Raw genomic sequence first — 20,052 nt, 5'->3', positions numbered from 1 at the left:
GGCTCCCACCTCGGCACCCACCCAGACACCCACCTTGGTTCCTTGGCACCCACCTTGGATCCTTGGCACCCACCCCGACACCCACCTTGGCACGCAACTTGGCTACTTGCCACCCACCTTGGCTCCTTGACGCCCACCCCGACAACCACCCCGTGACCTACCCTGGCTAGGGTTGGTGCACACCCACCCTGGTGCCCACCTTGGCACCCACCCTATGACCCACCTTGGCACGCACCTTAGTACCCACCCCGTTACCCACCCTAGGACCCACCCCGTGACCCACCTTGGCCAGGGTGGGTGCCTTGGTGCGCACAACTTGCCTGGGCTGCACACCAGGGCGGGCTCAAGATGGCACCCGCGTTCCGTTTTTTTCACTATCTTTCAAAACGGAAATTTTAAAATCTCATTTTTTTCTTTTTTTTGCCTTTTCTGGAAATTAGTGAAGGCAGCGCATCAAAGGTGCGCAATGCTGGTGCGAACCCGGGAGCGCTCCGATGTGTGCTCCAAGGTGCGGCGTGCACGAAGTCCGAGCCCGGTTTGCCCCGGGTGCGCACCTCGCGTGCACCTTCGCCGGGGTGAGCACCTTGGCTGGGTTGCGCGCCCTGGTGCGTACCAAGGAGCGCTCTGAAGTGTGCTCCAAGGTGCGGCGTGCACGAAGTCGGAGCCCGGTTTGCCCCGGGTGTGCACCTCGGGTGCGCACCTCGCGTGCACCTTCGCTGCGGTGGGCACCTTGGCTGGGTTGCGCGCCTTGGTGGGCACCATGCAGTGCACGAAGTCGGAGCCCGGTTTGCCCCGGGCGCGCACCTCCGCCAGGGTGGGCACCTTGGTGCGCACAACTTGCCTGGGCTGCGCATCAGGAAGGGCTCAAGATGGCACCCGCGTTCCGTTTTTTTCACTATCTTTCAGAACGGAAATTTTAAAATATCGTTTTTTTTTGCCTTTTCTGGAAATTAGTGAAGGCAGCGCATCAAAGGTGCGCAACGCTGGTGCGAACCTGGGAGCGCTCCGATGTGTGCTCCAAGGTGCGGCGTGCACGAAGTCGGAGCCCGGTTTGCCTCGGGTGCGCCCTGGTGGGCACCATGGTGCGCACCAAGGAGCGCTCCGAAGTGTGCTCCAAGGTGCGGCCTGCACGAAGTCGGAGCCCGGTTTGCCCCGGGTGTGCACCTCGGGTGGGCACCTTGGTGCGCATGCCTTGCCTGGGCTGCGCACCAGGGCGGGCTCAAGATGGCACCCGCGTTCCTTTTTTTTCACTATCTTTCAAAACGGAAATTTTAAAATCTCATTTTTTTTTGCCTTTTTCTGGAAATTAGTGAAGGCAGCGCATCAAAGGTGCGCACCTCGCTGCCCACCACGGTGCGCAACGCCGGTGGGCACCCGGGAGTGCTTCGAAGTGTGCTCCAAGGTGCTGCGTGCACGTTGTCGGAGCCCGGTTTGCCCCGGGTGCGCACCTCGCGTGCACCTTCGTCGGGGTGGGCACCTTGGCTTGGTTTGCCCCGGCTGCGCTCCGAAGCGGGGTTATTGGAGCGCCGCCTCTTTTTTTGTCGGAGCGTTTGGTGGGGTTTCTCGCATTGGCTCTTCCGAGGCCCGGTTGCCACCCTGGCGCGCACGAAGTCGGAAGTAGGGTTAATTGCCCGGGTGCGCACCTTTGCCAGGGTGGCACCTTACCTGGGCTGCGCACCAGGGCGGGCTCAAGATGGCACGCGCGTTCCGTTTTTTTCACTATCTTTCAAAACGGAAATTTTAAAATCTCCTTTTTTTTTTGCCTTTTCTGGAAATTAGTGAAGGCAGCGCATCAAAGGTGCGCACCTCGCTGCCCACCTTGGTGTGCTCTGAGGTGCGCACCCGGGAGCGCTACGAAGTGTGCTCCAAGGTGCGGCGTGCACGTTGTCGGAGCCCGGTTTGCCCCGGGTGCGCACCTCGCCTGCACCTTGGCCGGGGTGGGCACCTTGGCTGGGTTTGCCCAGGGTGCGCTCCGAAGCGGGGTTACTGGAGCGCCCCCTCTTTTTTTGTCAGAGAGTTTGGTGGGGTTTCTCGCATTGGCTCTTCCCAGGCCCGGTTGTTGGGTGCGCTCCCACCCTGGCGCGCGCGAAGTTGGAAGTTGGGTTAATTGCCCGGGCGCGCACCTTCGCCAGGGTGGGCACCTTGGTGCGCAAACCTTGGCTGGGCTGCGCACCAGGGCGGGCTCAAGATGGCACCAGCATTCCCTTTTTCTCACTATCTTTCAAAACGGAAATTTTAAAATCTCATTTTTTTTTTGCCTTTTATGGAAATTAGTGAAGGCATCGCATCAAAGGTGCGCACCTCGCTGCCCACCTTGGTGTGCTCCGAGGTGCCCACCACGGTGCGCAACGCCGGTGCGAACCCGGGAGCGCCCCGATGTGTGCTCCAAGGTGCGGCGTGCACGAAGTCGGACCCCGGTTTGCCCCGGGTGCGCACCTCGCGTGCACCTTGGTGCGCACACCTTGGCTGGGTTGCGCGGCCTGGTGGGCACCATGGTGCGCACCAAGGAGCGCTCCGAAGTGTGCTCCAAGGTGCGGCGTGCACGAAGTCGGAGCCCGGTTTGCCCCGGGTGCGCACCTTCGCCGCGGTGGGCACCATGGCGTGCACGAAGTCGGAGCCCGGTTTGCCCCGGGTGCGCACCTCGCGTGCACCTTCGCCGGGGTGGGCACCTCGGCTGGGTTGCGCGCCCTGGTGCGCACCAAGGAGCGCTCTGAAGTGTGCTCCAAGGTGCGGCGTGCACGAAGTCGGAGCCCGGTTTGCCCCGGGTGTGCACCTCGCGTGCGCACCTCGCGTGCACCTTCGCTGCGGTGGGCACCTTGGCTGGGTTGCGCACCTTGGTGGGCACCATGCAGTGCACGAAGTCGGAGCCTGGATTGCCCCGGGCGCGCACCTCCGCCAGGGTGGGCACCTTGGTGCGCACAACTTGCCTGGGGTGCGCACCAGGAAGGGCTCAAGATGGCACCCGCGTTCCGTTTTTTTCACTATCTTTCAGAACGGAAATTTTAAAATCTCGTTTTTTTTTGCCTTTTCTGGAAATTAGTGAAGGCAGCGCATCAAAGGTGCGCAACGCTGGTGCGAACCTGGGAGCGCTCCGATGTGTGCTCCAAGGTGCGGCGTGCACGAAGTCGGACCCCGGTTTGCCCCGGGTGCGCACCTCGCGTGCACCTTGGTGCGCACACCTTGGCTGGGTTGCGCGCCCTGGTGGGCACCATGGTGCGCACCAAGGAGCGCTCCGAAGTGTGCTCCAAGGTGCGGCGTGCACGAAGTCGGAGCCCGGTTTGCCCCGGGTGCGCACCTCGCGTGCACCTTCGCCGCGGTGGGCACCATGGCGTGCACGAAGTCGGAGCCCGGTTTGCCCCGGGTGCGCACCTCGCGTGCACCTTCGCCGGGGTGGGCACCTTGGTGTGCAGACCTTGGCTGGGTTGCGCGCCCTGGTGGGCACCATGGTGCGCACCAAGGAGCGCTCCGAAGTGTGCTCCAAGGTGCGGCCTGCACGAAGTCGGAGCCCGGTTTGCCCCGGGTGTGCACCTCGGGTGGGCACCTTGGTGCGCATGCCTTGCCTGGGCTGCGCACCAGGGCGGGCTCAAGATGGCACCCGCGTTCCTTTTTTTTCACTATCTTTCAAAATGGAAATTTTAAAATCTCATTTTTTTTTGCCTTTTTCTGGAAATTAGTGAAGGCAGCGCATCAAAGGTGCGCACCTCGCTGCCCACCACGGTGCGCAACGCCGGTGGGCACCCGGGAGTGCTTCGAAGTGTGCTCCAAGGTGCTGCGTGCACGTTGTCGGAGCCCGGTTTGCCCCGGGTGCGCACCTCGCGTGCACCTTCGTCGGGGTGGGCACCTTGGCTGGGTTTGCCCCGGCTGCGCTCCGAAGCGGGGTTATTGGAGCGCCGCCTCTTTTTTTGTCGGAGCGTTTGGTGGGGTTTCTCGCATTGGCTCTTCCGAGGCCCGGTTGCCACCCTGGCGCGCACGAAGTCGGAAGTAGGGTTAATTGCCCGGGTGCGCACCTTTGCCAGGGTGGGCACCTTACCTGGGCTGCGCACCAGGGCGGGCTCAAGATGGCACGCGCGTTCCGTTTTTTTCACTATCTTTCAAAACGGAAATTTTAAAATCTCCTTTTTTTTTTGCCTTTTCTGGAAATTAGTGAAGGCAGCGCATCAAAGGTGCGCACCTCGCTGCCCACCTTGGTGTGCTCTGAGGTGCGCACCCGGGAGCGCTACGAAGTGTGCTCCAAGGTGCGGCGTGCACGTTGTCGGAGCCCGGTTTGCCCCGGGTGCGCACCTCGCCTGCACCTTGGCCGGGGTGGGCACCTTGGCTGGGTTTGCCCAGGGTGCGCTCCGAAGCGGGGTTACTGGAGCGCCCCCTCTTTTTTTGTCAGAGCGTTTGGTGGGGTTTCTCGCATTGGCTCTTCCCAGGCCCGGTTGTTGGGTGCGCTCCCACCCTGGCGCGCGCGAAGTTGGAAGTTGGGTTAATTGCCCGGGCGCGCACCTTCGCCAGGGTGGGCACCTTGGTGCGCACACCTTGGCTGGGCTGCGCACCAGGGCGGGCTCAAGATGGCACCAGCATTCCCTTTTTCTCACTATCTTTCAAAACGGAAATTTTAAAATCTCGTTTTTTTTTTGCCTTTTATGGAAATTAGTGAAGGCATCGCATCAAAGGTGCGCACCTCGCTGCCCACCTTGGTGTGCTCCGAGGTGCCCACCACGGTGCGCAACGCCGGTGCGAACCCGGGAGCGCCCCGATGTGTGCTCCAAGGTGCGGCGTGCACGAAGTCGGACCCCGGTTTGCCCCGGGTGCGCACCTCGCGTGCACCTTGGTGCGCACACCTTGGCTGGGTTGCGCGGCCTGGTGGGCACCATGGTGCGCACCAAGGAGCGCTCCGAAGTGTGCTCCAAGGTGCGGCGTGCACGAAGTCGGAGCCCGGTTTGCCCCGGGTACGCACCTCGCGTGCACCTTCGCCGGGGTGGGCACCTCGGCTGGGTTGCGCGCCCTGGTGCGCACCAAGGAGCGCTCCGAAGTGTGCTCCAAGGTGCGGCGTGCACGAAGTCGGAGCCCGGTTTGCCCCGGGTGCGCACCTTCGCCGCGGTGCGCACCATGGCGTGCACGAAGTCGGAGCCCGGTTTGCCCCGGGTGCGCACCTCGCGTGCACCTTCGGCGGGGTTGCGCGCCCTGGTGGGCACCATGGTGCGCACCAAGGAGCGCTCCGAAGTGTGCTCCAAGGTGCGGCGTGCACGAAGTCGGAGCCCGGTTTGCCCCGGGTGCGCACCTCGCGTGCACCTTCGGCGGGGTTGCGCGCCCTGGTGGGCACCATGGTGCGCACCAAGGAGCGCTCCGAAGTGTGCTCCAAGGTGCGGCGTGCACGAAGTCGGAGCCCGGTTTGCCCCGGGTGCGCACCTCGCGTGCACCTTCGCCGCGGTGGGCACCATGGCGTGCACGAAGTCGGAGCCCGGTTTGCCCCGGGTGCGCACCTCGCGTGCACCTTCGCCGGGGTGGGCACCTCGGCTGGGTTGCGCGCCCTGGTGCGCACCAAGGAGCGCTCCGAAGTGTGCTCCAAGGTGCGGCGTGCACGAAGTCGGAGCCCGGTTTGCCCCGGGTGCGCACCTCGCGTGCACCTTCGCCAGGGTGGGCACCTCGGTGCGCACACCTTCTCAATGTTTTCTTGCCTTTTCTGGAAATTGGTGAAGGCAGCGCATCAAAGGTGCGCACCTCGGTGTGCTCCGAGGTGCGAACCCGAGAGCGCTCCGAGGTGCCCACGAAGTCGAAAGTCGGGTTAATTGCATTGTTTTCCCCGGGTGCGCTCCGAGGTGCGCAACATCGGCGCGCACCAAGGAGGGCTCCGAAGTGTGCTCCAAGGTGCGCACGATGGCGTGCACCTCTGGTGCGCACGATTCGGAGCTCGGTTTGACCGGGGTGCGCACACCTTGGCTGGGTTGCGCACCTTTTGTGCGCTCCAAGGTGCGCACGAAGTCGGAGCTCGGTTTGCCCCGGGTGCGCACCTTCGCCAGGGTGCGCACCTTGATGCGCACGCCTTGGCTGGGCTGCGCACCTTGGTGGGCGCCATGGTGCGCACCTTTCGTGCGCTCCAAGGTGCGCACGAAGTCGGAGCTCGGTTTGCCCCGGGTGCGCACCTTGGTGGGCGCCATGGTGCACTCCGAGGTGCCCAAGATTGGTGCGCACCAAGGAGCGCTCCGAAGTGCGCTCCAAGGTGCGCGCGAAGTCGAAAGTTGGGTTAATTGTCCGGTTTGCCTCGGGTGCGCACCTTGCGTGCACCTTCGCCAGGGTGGGCGCCTTGGTGCGCACACCTTGGCTGGGCTGCGCACACCTTGGCACCCGCGTTTCCTTCATTTTAAATTTTTTTTTTTTACAATCTCTCAAGTGGGAAATTCTATAATCTCAACTTTTTTTGCCTTTTCAGGAAACTTTTGAATGGAGCGCATCATTGGTGCGCTCCGAAGTGTGCTCCAAAGCTCTCTCCAGCTGCGTGCACCTGCCCCGGCCGCGCACCCGGCCCCGCCCAGCTTCGCTCACCTGTCCCGGGCGTCTGGTGCGGAACCTTAGAGTAAGAAACATCACCGTGCACCTTGGCCAACGTGCGCGACTCGACCGAGCGCGCACTGGCCGAGGTGCACACCGATTTCACCTGGGTGCGCGCGCAGCACCTCGGGCGCACCGGGGTGCGCGCACAACGCCCGGGTTGCACCGTGGCCTGTGTGCTCGGGGTGCCTCGGGTGCGCGCTCGGTGTCGCCCCCGCGCGCGCGGTAGTGCGGGCAGCGCACCCCGGCCCGGCCCGGCCCCGACGAGAACGCAAACGGGCAAAAGGTTTATTCAAATAGCATTGCGACGCCCGGCGAAAAACTAAAAAAGGGTGCAACACCGGGACTTCCCGGGAGGTCACCCATCCCAGTACTACTCCGGCCCAAGCGCGCTTAACTGCGGAGTTCTGATGGGATCCGGTGCACTAATGCTGGTATGATCGCACCCGTTATGAGCTTGTCGCAGTGTGTACTTAGCAAACCGCGACCCACGTGCGAATCCACCCCGGCCACCCACCCCCGTCGAGGTGCACACCCTCCCTCGCGAAGTGCGCCCCGTTCGCCAAGTGTGAGCCCTGCCCGGGTGCGCGCACCTTGCTAGGGCGTCGGGTGTGCACCCGGCCCGGCCTACGTGCGTGCACCTGGAGGGGGCGTCGTGTGCGTGCAGTGTCCCGTCTGCAACGCGGTGCCCACACACCACCTCGGGCGCAACGACCTGCGCTCACATGTGGGCCGAGTGCACCTTGGTGCATGTTTGGGGCGCCTCGGGTGCACGCTCGATCTTGCCCCGGTGCACCAAGGCGCTCGGTTTGCCCCGGGTGCGCACTTGGTGCAAGGTGGGCACCCAAAATAGGGATCAAGCACCAAAACACAAGTTTCGGGATGCAAAATGGGACCCAAGGACCACAAATGCGTTCCAAGACCCATGATGGGTCCACGAGAACAAAAATGTGTTCCGAGACTTAATAAACAAATATTGGGTTTTAGGAGAAGAAACATGCTCTGATGCCCAAAACGAGAATCGACCCCGAAAAGGCCACAGGCCAAAAGTGGGATGCGAGACAAAAAAAAATGGGACCCGAGGACCAAAATTGGGTTCCCAGGTCGAAGACAGGGCAACCGGACAAGAAACGACCTCTAAGGCTCGAAATGAGTCCCGACGACTAAAACTTGACAAGAAGCACCCATCAGGCACCCAACTCGACACCCATGGGATGCCGACCCACCCGGGCTTCCACCTAGCACACCTTGGCACCCACCCACCCTCGCACCCAACCTCGCACCCAACTTAGCACCTTTGAACCCACATTGGCACTCACCCTGACCCTGGCACCTTGGAACCCACATTGGCACTCACCTTGACCCTGGCACCCACCTTTGCACTCACCTTGGGACCCACCCTGGCTCCCACCTCGGCACCCACCCAGACACCCACCTTGGTTCCTTGGCACCCACCTTGGATCCTTGGCACCCACCCCGACACCCACCTTGGCACGCAACTTGGCTACTTGCCACCCACCTTGGCTCCTTGACGCCCACCCCGACAACCACCCCGTGACCTACCCTGGCTAGGGTTGGTGCACACCCACCCTGGTGCCCACCTTGGCACCCACCCTATGACCCACCTTGGCACGCACCTTAGTACCCACCCCGTTACCCACCCTAGGACCCACCCCGTGACCCACCTTGGCCAGGGTGGGTGCACCCACCCTGGTGCCCACCTTGGCACCCACCCATCCTAGCACCCAGCCTGTGACCGGGCTTGGAACCCAACCTTGCACCCGCACCCGTCTTGGCCAGTGTGGGTGCGCACCCATCCTGGCACCCACGTTGTGACACACCCTTTAACCCACGCACCCTAGCACCCACGTTGGCACCCACCTTGGAACCCAACCTAGCAACTTGGCACCCACCCCGTGACCCACCTTGGCATCCACCATAGCAGTCGCCGACTTGGCACCCACCTCGGCACCCACCTTGACACTTGTGGACCCACCTTGCCACTCACCCTAGCATCGACCCATCCTAGCACCCACCCTGGCACCTTTGCACCCTAGCACTCACCCATCCTAGCACCTAACCTGTGACCCACCTTGACACTCACCCTCGCACCCACCTTGGAACCCAACCTAGCACCCACCCACCCTGACACCAACCCTAGCACCTACCCACCCTTGCACCCACCCTGTGACCCATCTTGGCACCCACCCATCCTACCACTCAACCTATCACCCACCTTCTCACCCACCTTGGCATCCACCTTAGCACCCACCCACACTGGCACCTTGGCACCCACCTCGGGCAAGGTGGGTGCACACCCACCCTGGCACCCAATTTAGAACCCACCGAGCATGTTACCCACCTTGGCACCCACATTGCAGCCCACCCTAGTACCCACCCTATGACCCACATTGGCATCCACACCCTAGCACCCAGGCACCTCGACACCCGCCTTGACACCCACCCTAGCACTGAACCTGTGACCCACCTTGGAACTCACCCTAGAACCCACCCACCCTGTGAACCACCTTGGCATCCACCTTAGCACCCACCCACCTTGGCACCCACTCTAGCACTCACCCATCCTAACACCCAACTTGTTACCCACCTTGGCACCCGCCCTCGCGTCCACCTTGAAACCCACCCTAGCACCCACCCACGCAGGAGCCCACCTTGGCACCCAACCTAACACCCACGCATCCTGGCACCCAACTTGTGACCCACCTTGGAACCCACCCTAGTACCCACCTTTGAACCCACTATATCACCAACCCACCTTGGCACCCACCCTATGACCCTCTTTGGAATCCACCCTAGCACGCACCCACCCTGGCACCCACCATGGAGCGCACCCTAGCACCCACCCACCTCGGCACGCACCTCAACACCCACCTTGGTGTGCGCACTGCGCCAACCTCTCAAAGACCCTATGTGGTGCGCTCCAAAGTGTACACCTTTGGTGCGCTCCAAGGTGCGCACCTTTGGTGCACACCGAGGTGCACACCAAAGTGTGCACCGAGGTGAGCACCAAAGTGCACTCCAGGGTGCACACCAAGGCGTGCACCTTTGGTGCGGTCAATGCAAACGAATTCGGAAGTTGGGGTCGATGTCCTAATCGCTGCTGCAGACTACACGTATGAGAATCGGACAAATAGCTTTATATAGGGGAGGTGTTGCGTTTGATGGGTCGACTCCCCTGGTTGTGTGCACTGCACCAACTTCAAAGACCCTGTCTTGTTTAAGAAGTCAAAAGTTGGGGTGGATGTCCTAATCATTGCTGCAGTCTACGCATGTATGAGAATCAGACAAATAGCTTATATAGGGGAGGTGTTGCATTCGGTGGGTTGACTCCCCTGGTTGTGCGCACTGCGCCAACCTCAAAGACCCCGCATAGCAGAAGAAGTCGGAAGTCGGATTTTGGTGAGCACCAAGGCGTGCACCTTTGGTGCGGTCAACGCAGACGAATTCAGAAGTTGGGGTGGATGTCCTAATCGTTGTTGCAGGCTACACATGTATGAGAATCAGACAAATAGCTTATATAGGGGAGGTGTTGGGTTTGATGGGTCAACTCCCTTGGTTGTGCGCATTACGCCAACCTCAAAGACCTTGTTTTCGTTAAGAAGTCAAAAGTTGGGGTCAATGTCCTAATGGCTCCTGCAGGCTACACATGTATGAGAATCGGACAAATAGCTTATATAGGGGAGGTGTTGGGTTTGATGGGTCGACTCCCCTGGTTGTGCGCATTACGTCAACCTCAAAGACCTTGTTTTCGTTAAGAAGTCAAAAGTTGGGGTCGATGTCCTAATTGCTCCTGTAGACTACACATGTATGAGAATCAGACAAATAGCTTATATAGGGGAGGTGTTGGGTTTGATGGGTTGACTCCCCTAGTTGTTCGCATTACACCAACCTCAAAGACCTTGTTTTCGTTTAGAAGCCGAAAGTTGGGGTCGATGTCCTAATTGCTCCTGCAGGCTACGCATGTATGAGAATCAGACAAATAGCTTATATAGGGGAGGTGTTGGGTTTGATGGGTCGACTCCCCTGGTTGTGCGCATTGCGCCAACCTCAAAGACCCTGCATTGCGGATGAAGTCGAAAGTCAGAGTTTGGTGTGCTACAAGGTGTGGTCGAAGGTGCTCACCTAGGTGTGCACCTTTGGAGCACAGGAAAAGTGCCCTCCAAAAGTGCGCACCTTTGGAGTGCACAAAAGTGCCCTCCAAAAGTGCGCACCTTTGGAGCGCAGAAAAGTGCCCTCCAAAAAGTGCCCTCCAAAAGTGCGCACCTTTGGAGCGCAGAAAAGTGCCCTCCAAAAAGTGCCCTCCAAAAGTGCGCACCTTTGGAGCGCAGAAAAGTGCCCTCCAAAAAGTGCCCTCCAAAAGTGCGCACCTTTGGAGCGCAGAAAAGTGCCCTCCAAAAGTGCGCACCTTTGGAGCGCAGAAAAGTGCCCTCCAAAAAGTGCCCTCCAAAAGTGCGCACCTTTGGAGCGCAGAAAAGTGCCCTCCAAAAAGTGCCCTCCAAAAGTGCGCACCTTTGGAGCGCAGAAAAGTGCCCTCCAAAAAGTGCCCTCCAAAAGTGCGCACCTTTGGAGCGCAGAAAAGTGCCCTCCAAAAAGTGCCCTCCAAAAGTGCGCACCTTTGGAGCGCAGAAAAGTGCCCTCCAAAAAGTGCCCTCCAAAAGTGCGCACCTTTGGAGCGCAGAAAAGTGCCCTCCAAAAGTGCGCACCTTTGGAGCGCACAAAAGTGCCCTCCAAAAGTGCGCACTTTTGGTGCGCACCAAGGCGCTGGTTCGGTCGTTGCAGGCGAGTTCGGAAGTTGGGGTCGATGTCCTGAGCGGAGGTGCAAACTACACAGGTGTCGGAATCGGACAAATAGCTTATATAGGGGAGGTGTATGCTTCGATGGGTCGACTCCCCAGGTTGAGCGCACCGCGCCAACCTCAAAGACCCTACGGTATGGATGAAGTCGGAAGTTGGGTCCGATGACCAATTCGATTAGTAGGTATGCTCATGAGGTCGGAATTTGGGTCCGATGACCTGCCATGTGCAGGAAGGCGAATGTTGACACTGTGCGTTGCAAGGTGCACACCAAGGCGCTGGTGCGGTCTTTTTAGTCGAGTTCGGAAGTTGGGGTCGATGTCCTGATCGGAGGTGCAAGCTACACAGGTGTGGGAATCGGACAAATAGCTTATATAGGGGAGGTGTATGCTTCGTTGGGTCGACTCCCCGGGTTGAGCGCACCGCGCCAACCTCAAAGACCCTACGGTATGGATGAAGTCGGAAGTTGGGTCCGATGACCGATTCGATATGTAGGCATACTCGCGAGGTCGGAATTTGGGTCCGATGACCTGCCACGTGCAGGAAGGCGAATGTTGGCACTGTGCGTTGCAAGGTGCGCACCAAGGCGCTGGTTCGGTCGTTGGAGGCGAGTTCGGAAGTTGGGGTCGATGTCTTGATCGGAGGTGCAAACTACACAGGTGTGGGAATCGGACAAATAGCTTATATAGGGGAGGTGTATGCTTCGTTGGGTCGACTCCCCGGGTTGAGCGCACCGCGCCAACCTCAAAGACCCTACGGTATGGATGAAGTCGGAAGTTGGGTCCGATGACCGATTCGATATGTAGGCATACTCGCGAGGTCGGAATTTGGGTCCGATGACCTGCCATGTGCAGGAAGGCGAATGTTGGGACTGTGCGTCGCAAGGTGCGCACCAAGGCGCTGGTGCCGTCGTTGCAGTCGAGTTCGGAAGTTGGGGTCGATGTCCTGGTCAGAGGTGCAAACTACACAGGTGTGGGAATCGGACAAATAGCTTATATAGGGGAGGTGTATGCTTCGATGGGTCGACTCCCTGGGTTGAGCGCACCGCGCCAACCTCAAAGACCCTACAGTATGGATGAAGTCGGAAGTTGGGTCCGATGACCGATTCGATACGTAGGCATATTGGCGAGGTCTGAATTTGTGTCCGATGACCTGCCATGCGCAGGAAGGCGGAATTTGGGTCCGATGACCGAGTTGATGGCGTGCCATGCGCAGAAAGGCGGAATTTGGGTCCGATGACCGAGTTGATGTTGATGGCCCGCCATGCACAGGAAGGCGGAATTTGGGTCCGATGACCGATTTGAAGGCGTGCCATACGCAAAAAGGCGGAGTTTGGGTCCGATGACCGAGTTGATATTGATGGCCCGCCATGCGCAGGAAGGCGGAATTTGGGTCCGATGACCTGACATACGCATGGAGTCCGACTCGGGGGCCGATGTTCGATTCGATGACTTGCATTGTGGGTAAAGTCGGAAGTTGTGGTCTTTGACCCGATTCGATGACCAGACTTCGGCTGCTTGAGAATCGGACAAATAACTTATATAGGGGAGGTAGTGTTCTCGAGCATCCTCCCCCCGTGCCCGTTTATGTCGATTGATGCTGGTGCTCGACTGGTTGGAGCGCTCGGATGCAAAAATCTTGCACCAGGATTTATCGATTGTGATGGACACGGCAAGTCTCCTGATTGCTATGCAGGAGCTCATCGTGAATCTCTATGCGGCCTTGGTATGGACTCGACCTGCGGAATGGTTCGGCAATGGTAGTCGCTCCAACACGTCCTTGCAATGGCCACAGAGGTGATTCGACTAGAGCTCCAGTCTAGCTTTTGGGTTGCTTGGCGGACTGGTATAGCCGCGATCGAGTTCCGGCCATGAACGTTTTAGATAGCTCTTGGGCTTTCTGGGACGGAAGTCGGAAGTTTGGGCTGTTGTCCGATTTGATGACCATTCTTCGGATGTGTGAGAATCGGACAAATAACTTATATAGGGGACTGTGTTGTCTCACGCAGCCCCCTCCGTGCCCCTCTATCTCGACCGATGTTGGTGCTTGAAAGGGTTGGGATCGCTCGGATTTATAAACGTGCACCACCATTTGTCGAGTGTGAGGGACGCGGCAGGTCTCCTAAATGCTATGCGGGCGCTCTCTGAGAATCTCTATCCGGCCTCGACACAGACTAGTCTTGCTGAATGGTTTGGCACTGGTAGTCGATCCAACACGTCGTTGTTGTGGCCGCCTAGGCGATTCGATTCGAGCCCCCGTCTAGCTTTTGGGTTGCTTGGCGGATTTTGCCCTATCCGCAAGTGAGCTCGGTCCCTAAACGTTCGAGAAACCCGATTGCTATGCGCCGACTCTCTTTCTTGCGAGCCTCCATCTAGCTTTTGGGTCTCTACGGAACGGAAGTCGGAATCTGGGACCGTTGTTTGATTCGACGAGGCAGACTACGGTTGTGCGAGAATCGGACAAATAACTTATATAGGGGAGGTGTTGACTGGAGCATTCTCCCCCGTGCCCCTCTAACTCGACCAATGCTGGCGCTCGAACGGTGGTAGCGCTCGGATTTTCATTGAGCGCCAGCATTGGTCGATTTAGAGGGGCATGCGAGATTCCCGAATGCTATGCGAGGGCTCTAACGGAAATGTCTATTGGTTTCGGTATGGATGCAATTGCGAGTGGTTCGGCAAAGGTAGTCGTTCCGATGCGTCCATGTCGTGGCCAAATCGATAATTCGATTTGAGCCCTCGTATAGCATTTGGGTCTCTCGATGTGATTCCGCATTCCAGTCCCTTTGGGCACTGCTTGAGCCGCATCCCAGGGGGTTCCCTTCCCAATAATCTGCCTCGCAACCCGATTGCTATGCGGTGAGGCTCCTCGGCCGCCTCGGAACTATCTGTGTATCAGACGCATCGCGGGATAAGGGGTTGGCAACGGTAGTCGCCCCAAGCGCGTCCGATGCTTGGACCATTCCGAGGCGGCCCTGAAGCCTCTTCCGTCTAGCCGTTGGGTCCTTCTCGCCGCATCCCTCGCCTCGCACCCCGATTGCTATGCGGTGAGGCTCCTCGGCCGCCTCGGAACTATCTGTGTATCGGACGCGTCGCGGGATAAGGGGTTGTCACTGGTAGTCGCCCCAAGCGCGTCCGATGCTTGGACCATTCCGAGGCGGCCCTGAAGCCTCTTCCGTCTAGCCGTTGGGTCCTTCTCGCCGCATCCCTCGCCTCGCACCCCGATTGCTATGCGGTGAGGCTCCTCGGCCGCCTCGGAACTATCTGTGTATCGGACGCGTCGCGGGATAAGGGGTTGTCATTGGTAGTCGCCCCAAGCGCGTCCGATGCTTGGACCATTCCGAGGCGGCCCTGAAGCCTCTTCCGTCTAGCCGTTGGGTCCTTCTCGCCGCATCCCTCGCCTCGCACCCCGATTGCTATGCGGTGAGGCTCCTCGGCCGCCTCGGAACTATCTGTGTATCGGACGCGTCGCGGGATAAGGGGTTGTCACTGGTAGTCGCCCCAAGCGCGTCCGATGCTTGGACCATTCCGAGGCGGCCCTGAAGCCTCTTCCGTCTAGCCGTTGGGTCCTTCTCGCCGCATCCCTCGCCTCGCACCCCGATTGCTATGCGGTGAGGCTCCTCGGCCGCCTCGGAACTATCTGTGTATCGGACGCGTCGCGGGATAAGGGGTTGTCACTGGTAGTCGCCCCAAGCGCGTTCGATGCTTGGACCATTCCGAGGCGGCCCTGAAGCCTCTTCCGTCTAGCCGTTGGGTCCTTCTCGCCGCATCCCTCGCCTCGCACCCCGATTGCTATGCGGTGAGGCTCCTCGGCCGCCTTGGAACTATCTGTGTATCGGACGCGTCGCGGGATAAGGGGTTGTCACTGGTAGTCGCCCCAAGCGCGTCCGATGCTTAGACCATTCCGAGGCGGACCCGAAGCCTCTTCCGTCTAGCCGTTGGGTCCTTCTCGCCGCATCCTTCGCCTCGCACCCCGATTGCTATGCGGTGAGGCTCCTCGGCCGCCTCGGAACTATCTGTGTATCGGACGCGTCGCGGGATAAGGGGTTGTCACTGGTAGTCGCCCCAAGCGCGTCCGATGCTTGGACCATTCCGAGGCGGACCCGAAGCCTCTTCCGTCTAGCCGTTGGGTCCTTCTCGCCGCATCCCTCGCCTCGCACCCCGATTGCTATGCGGTGAGGCTCCTCGGCCGCCTTGGAACTATCTGTGTATCGGACGCGTCGCGGGATAAGGGGTTGTCACTGGTAGTCGCCCCAAGCGCGTCCGATGCTTGGACCATTCCGAGGCGGACCCGAAGCCTCTTCCGTCTAGCCGTTGGGTCCTTCTCGCCGCATCCCTCGCCTCGCACCCCGATTGCTATGCGGTGAGGCTCCTCGGCCGCCTTGGAACTATCTGTGTATCGGACGCGTCGCGGGATAAGGGGTTGTCACTGGTAGTCGCCCCAAGCGCGTCCGATGCTTGGACCATTCCGAGGCGGACCCGAAGCCTCTTCCGTCTAGCCGTTGGGTCCTTCTCGCCGCATCCCTCGCCTCGCACCCCGATTGCTATGCGGTGAGGCTCCTCGGCCGCCTTGGAACTATCTGTGTATCGGACGCGTCGCGGGATAAGGGGTTGTCACTGGTAGTCGCCCCAAGCGCGTCCGATGCTTGGACCATTCCGAGGCGGCCCCGAAGCCTCTTCCGTGTAGCCGTTGGGTCCTTCTCGCCGCATCCCTCGCCTCGCACCCCGATTGCTATGCGGTGAGGCTCCTCGGCCGCCTTGGAACTATCTGTGTATCGGACGCGTCGCGGGATAAGGGGTTGTCACTGGTAGTCGCCCCAAGCGCGTCCGATGCTTGGACCATTCCGAGGCGGCCCCGAAGCCTCTTCCGTGTAGCCGTTGGGTCCTTCTCGCCGCATCCCTCGCCTCGCACCCCGATTGCTATGCGGTGAGGCTCCTCGGCCGCCTTGGAACTATCTGTGTATCGGACGCGTCGCGGGATAAGGGGTTGTCACTGGTAGTCGCCCCAAGCGCGTCCGATGCTTGGACCATTCCGAGGCGGACCTGAAGCCTCTTCCCTCTAGCCGTTGGGGCTTTCTCGCCGCATCCCTCGCCTCGCACCCTGATTGCTATGCTGTGAGGCTCCTCGGCCGCCTTGGAACTATCTGTGTATCGGACGCATCGCGGGATAAGGGGTTGGCAGTGGTAGTCGCCCCAAGCGCATCCGATGCTTGGACCATTCCGAGGCGGCCCTGCAGCCTCTTCCGTCTAGCCGTTGGGGCCATCTCGCCGCATCCCCCACCTCGCACCACGATTGCTATGCGGTGAGGCTCCTTGGCCGCCTCGGAACTATCTGTGTATCGGACGCATCGCGGGATAAGGGGTTGTCACTGGTAGTCGCCCCAAGCGCGTCCGATGCTTGGACTATTCCGAGGCGGCCCTGCAGCCTCTTCCGTCTAGCCGTTGGGGCCATCTCGCTGCATCCCCCACCTCCTCGGCCGCCTCGGAACTATCTGTGTATCGGACGCATCGCGGGATAAGGGGTTGGCAGTGGTAGTCGCCCCAAGCGCGTCCGATGCTTGGACTATTCCGAGGCAGCCCTGCAGCCTCTTCCGTCTAGCCTTTGGGGCCATCTCGCCGCATCCCTCGCCTCGCACCCCGATTGCTATGCGGTGAGGCTCCTCGGCCGCCTGGGAACTATCTTCGTATCGGACGCATCGCGGGATAAGGGGTTGTCACTGGTAGTCGCCCCAAGCGCGTCCGATGCTTGGACTATTCCGAGGCGGCCCTGTGGCCTCTTCCGTCTAGCCGTTGGGGCCATCTCGCCGCATCCCCCACCTCGCACCCCGATTGCTATGCGGTGAGGCTCTTCGGCCGCCTTGGAACTATCTTCGTATCGGACGCATTGCGGGATAAGGGGTTGTCACTGGTAGTGGCCCCAAGCGCGTCCGATGCTTGGACTATTCCGAGGCGGCCCTGCAGCCTCTTCCGTCTAGCCGTTGGGGCCATCTCGCCGCATCCCCCACCTCGCACCCCGATTGCTATGCGGTGAGGCTCCTCGGCCGCCTTGGAACTATCTTCGTATCGGACGCATCGCGGGATAAGGGGTTGTCACTGGTAGTCGCCCCAAGCGCGTCCGATGCTTGGACTATTCCGACGCGGCCCTGTGGCCTCTTCCGTCTAGCCGTTGGGGCCATCTCGCCGCATCCCCCACCTCGCACCCCGATTGCTATGCGGTGAGGCTCCTCGGCCGCCTTGGAACCATCTTCGTATCGGACGCATCGCGGGATAGGGGGCTGTCACTGGTAGTCGCCCCAAGCGTGTCCGATGCTTGGACCATTCCTAGGCGGCCCTGAAGCCTCTTCCGTCTAGCCGTTGGGGCCTTCCCGCCCCATCCCTCGCCTCGCACCCCCGATTGCTATGCGGTGAGGCTCCTCGGCCGCCTTGGAACCATCTGTGTATCGGACGCATCGCGGGATAAGGGGTTGGCACTGGCAGTCGCCCCAAGCGCGTCCGATGCTTGGACCATTCCGAGGTGGCCCTGAAGCCTCTTCCGTCTAGCCGTTGGGGCCTTCCCGCCCCATCCCTCGCCTCGCACCCCGATTGATATGCGGTGAGGCTCCTCGGCCGCCTTGGAACTATCTGTGTATCGGACGCATCGCGGGATAAGGGGTTGGCACTGGTAGTCGTCCCAATCGCATCCGATGCTTGGACCATTCCGAGGCGGCCCTGCAGCCTCTTCCGTTTAGCCGTCGGGGCCTTCCCGCCGCATCCCTCGCCTCGCATCCCGATTCCTATGCGGTGAGTCTTCTCGGCCGCCGCGGAACTATACCTGTTATTGCTACTGCATCCTTCGGCTGGTAACCTCCTCTGCCGCCTTGGAACGTTCTCTTTGTCGGACGCGTCGCGGGATAAGGGGTTGGCACTGGTAGTCGCCCCAAGCGCGCCCGATGCATAGACCGCTCCGAGTCGACCTTGCTTTCAGCCTCTCACATGCATAGACCTCTCTGAGTCGACCCTGCAGCCTCTCACGTTTAGCCTTTGGAATCTCGCCTCACAACATGATTGCTATCCTTGATGCATCCCTTGCCTCGAGCCCTGATTGCTTTCTTGGCTGCATCCCTCCTCTCCTCACAGCCCGGTTGTCATCACTGCTTCATCCGTCGCTTCATGCATTCTGGCTGCTGGGCCCTTCCCACCGCACACCTCGATTGCTATCTCTTCTGCATCACACACCCCGATTGCTATCTCTGCTACATCCCTCGGCTCTCACTTCTGCATCCTTCGCCTCACACCTCGATTGCTATCAATGCTGCATCCGTAACCTCACACCCCGATTGCTATGCGGGGAGGCTCCTTGGCCGCCTTGGAAATTTCTGTGTGTCGGACGCACCGCGGGATAAGGGGTTGGCACTGGTAGTCGCCCCAAGTGCGCCCGATTCTTAGACCGCTTCGAGGTGACCTCGTAGCCTCTTTCGTCCAGGCTTCCTGCCTTCAACGCCCTTTTTACACCTCGATTGCTATGCGCGGGCTCGTTGGCGTCTATCACCTCTCTGCGAAGAGTGGCACGATGATTGTTGGGGTAAATCGTAGCAGTCCGATCTCTGGCCTTGGGCCATTGTGAGGGCTGATCGATTTCCTGTGCGCATCTCGTGTTCGCCCAGTAACAGACTCGACGACTTGTAATCGGTCTTGTTCCCGATTGTTCCTGGAGGTAGTCTTCGGAACTCTTGGATTTGACCTGTCACTCGAACTGTCCTCTTCCGAGGATGCTTGTGTGTGTGTGCTTGTGCCATTTCCTTGGCGGTATTAACGAGATATTAAAGAGCGGAGTGAGCGCCTCGCCCAGCTATGTTTGGGGCTCTCACTCCCTTACCCGGTGTGCGACCGCTTTGCACGTAGGTTGCGGAGCATCGCGACTCTTTCGATGTTTGGCGGTTGTCTTCCGGTGATGCGTTGGTCCCGAAGTGCACGTTACTAGCATTTCTGCCATTGTTCTCGATCTTTGGCACGTTCCTTCGTTGCAATTGGATATATATCTCCGTTTATACGCGCAGGCTTCTCCCGCCTATTCAGCGCTGTCCCACTCTCAGCACTCTCGTGGTCTCCTTGGCTTCTCTCTCCCGTGAGCGAGCTCTCTTCTCGAGTCTTTTCCATGTCCCATGGAGGTTGCCTTGCGAAATTCGGGCACACAAACGTGACCGGATAAGAGCGGAATTGCCTATGAGGAGAAGCTCACCTTAGGGAGCAGCAATGCCGAGTGTTTCGACAGAGGGTAGAGGGGGCGTTGTTTGGGCGGTTGCACAAAAGAGTGCTACGTTTGCACTGAAGGTTGCTTCTTCGTCTCCGACGAACTCTTCGAGGCAAAAAAGCTTGTTTACGGGGTCGAGGTGGGACTGTTCGTGCGAGTTGCGCCACCAAAAGTGCGTAGGGGGCATATACCTGGGAAATGGATGTCTCTGAGTGGCCTTACTCGGTCGCGTGCACGGTGCATTCTCTAACGGCAGGACTGTCGCGAGCATGTGCGGTTCGGATGTTTTCGGGTAAAGGGTTCCGTACGGGATGTTCTTCCCAGGCTCCTGTGAACCGAGACTCTGCATCGTCATGCTCCGGCTCCCGTGGGTGCTTCATGCCTCGTCGAGCTGTTTGTCGTGGACGATTAAGGCCGAGGCCTTCCTTCGAGAGGGGAATTGTTCAGGCTGGTCGAGGCGGGATTGTTCGTGCG

General features: G+C 59.9%; 1 non-coding gene across 1 annotated transcript; it reads right to left on the bottom strand.

Moving 5' to 3' along the window:
• Positions 1–6,863: 6,863 nt before the first annotated feature.
• Positions 6,864–6,982, bottom strand: LOC131865718 (5S ribosomal RNA). Its single transcript, XR_009364400.1, has one exon. It is a non-coding gene; the product is annotated as a 5S ribosomal RNA (ribosomal RNA).
• Positions 6,983–20,052: the final 13,070 nt, after the last annotated feature.

The sequence above is a fragment of the Cryptomeria japonica genome, unplaced genomic scaffold (genome assembly GCF_030272615.1).
Source record: "Cryptomeria japonica unplaced genomic scaffold, Sugi_1.0 HiC_scaffold_117, whole genome shotgun sequence".
Classification (NCBI taxonomy): Eukaryota; Viridiplantae; Streptophyta; class Pinopsida; order Cupressales; family Cupressaceae; genus Cryptomeria; species Cryptomeria japonica.
This window is presented reverse-complemented; position numbering and strand designations above follow the sequence as displayed.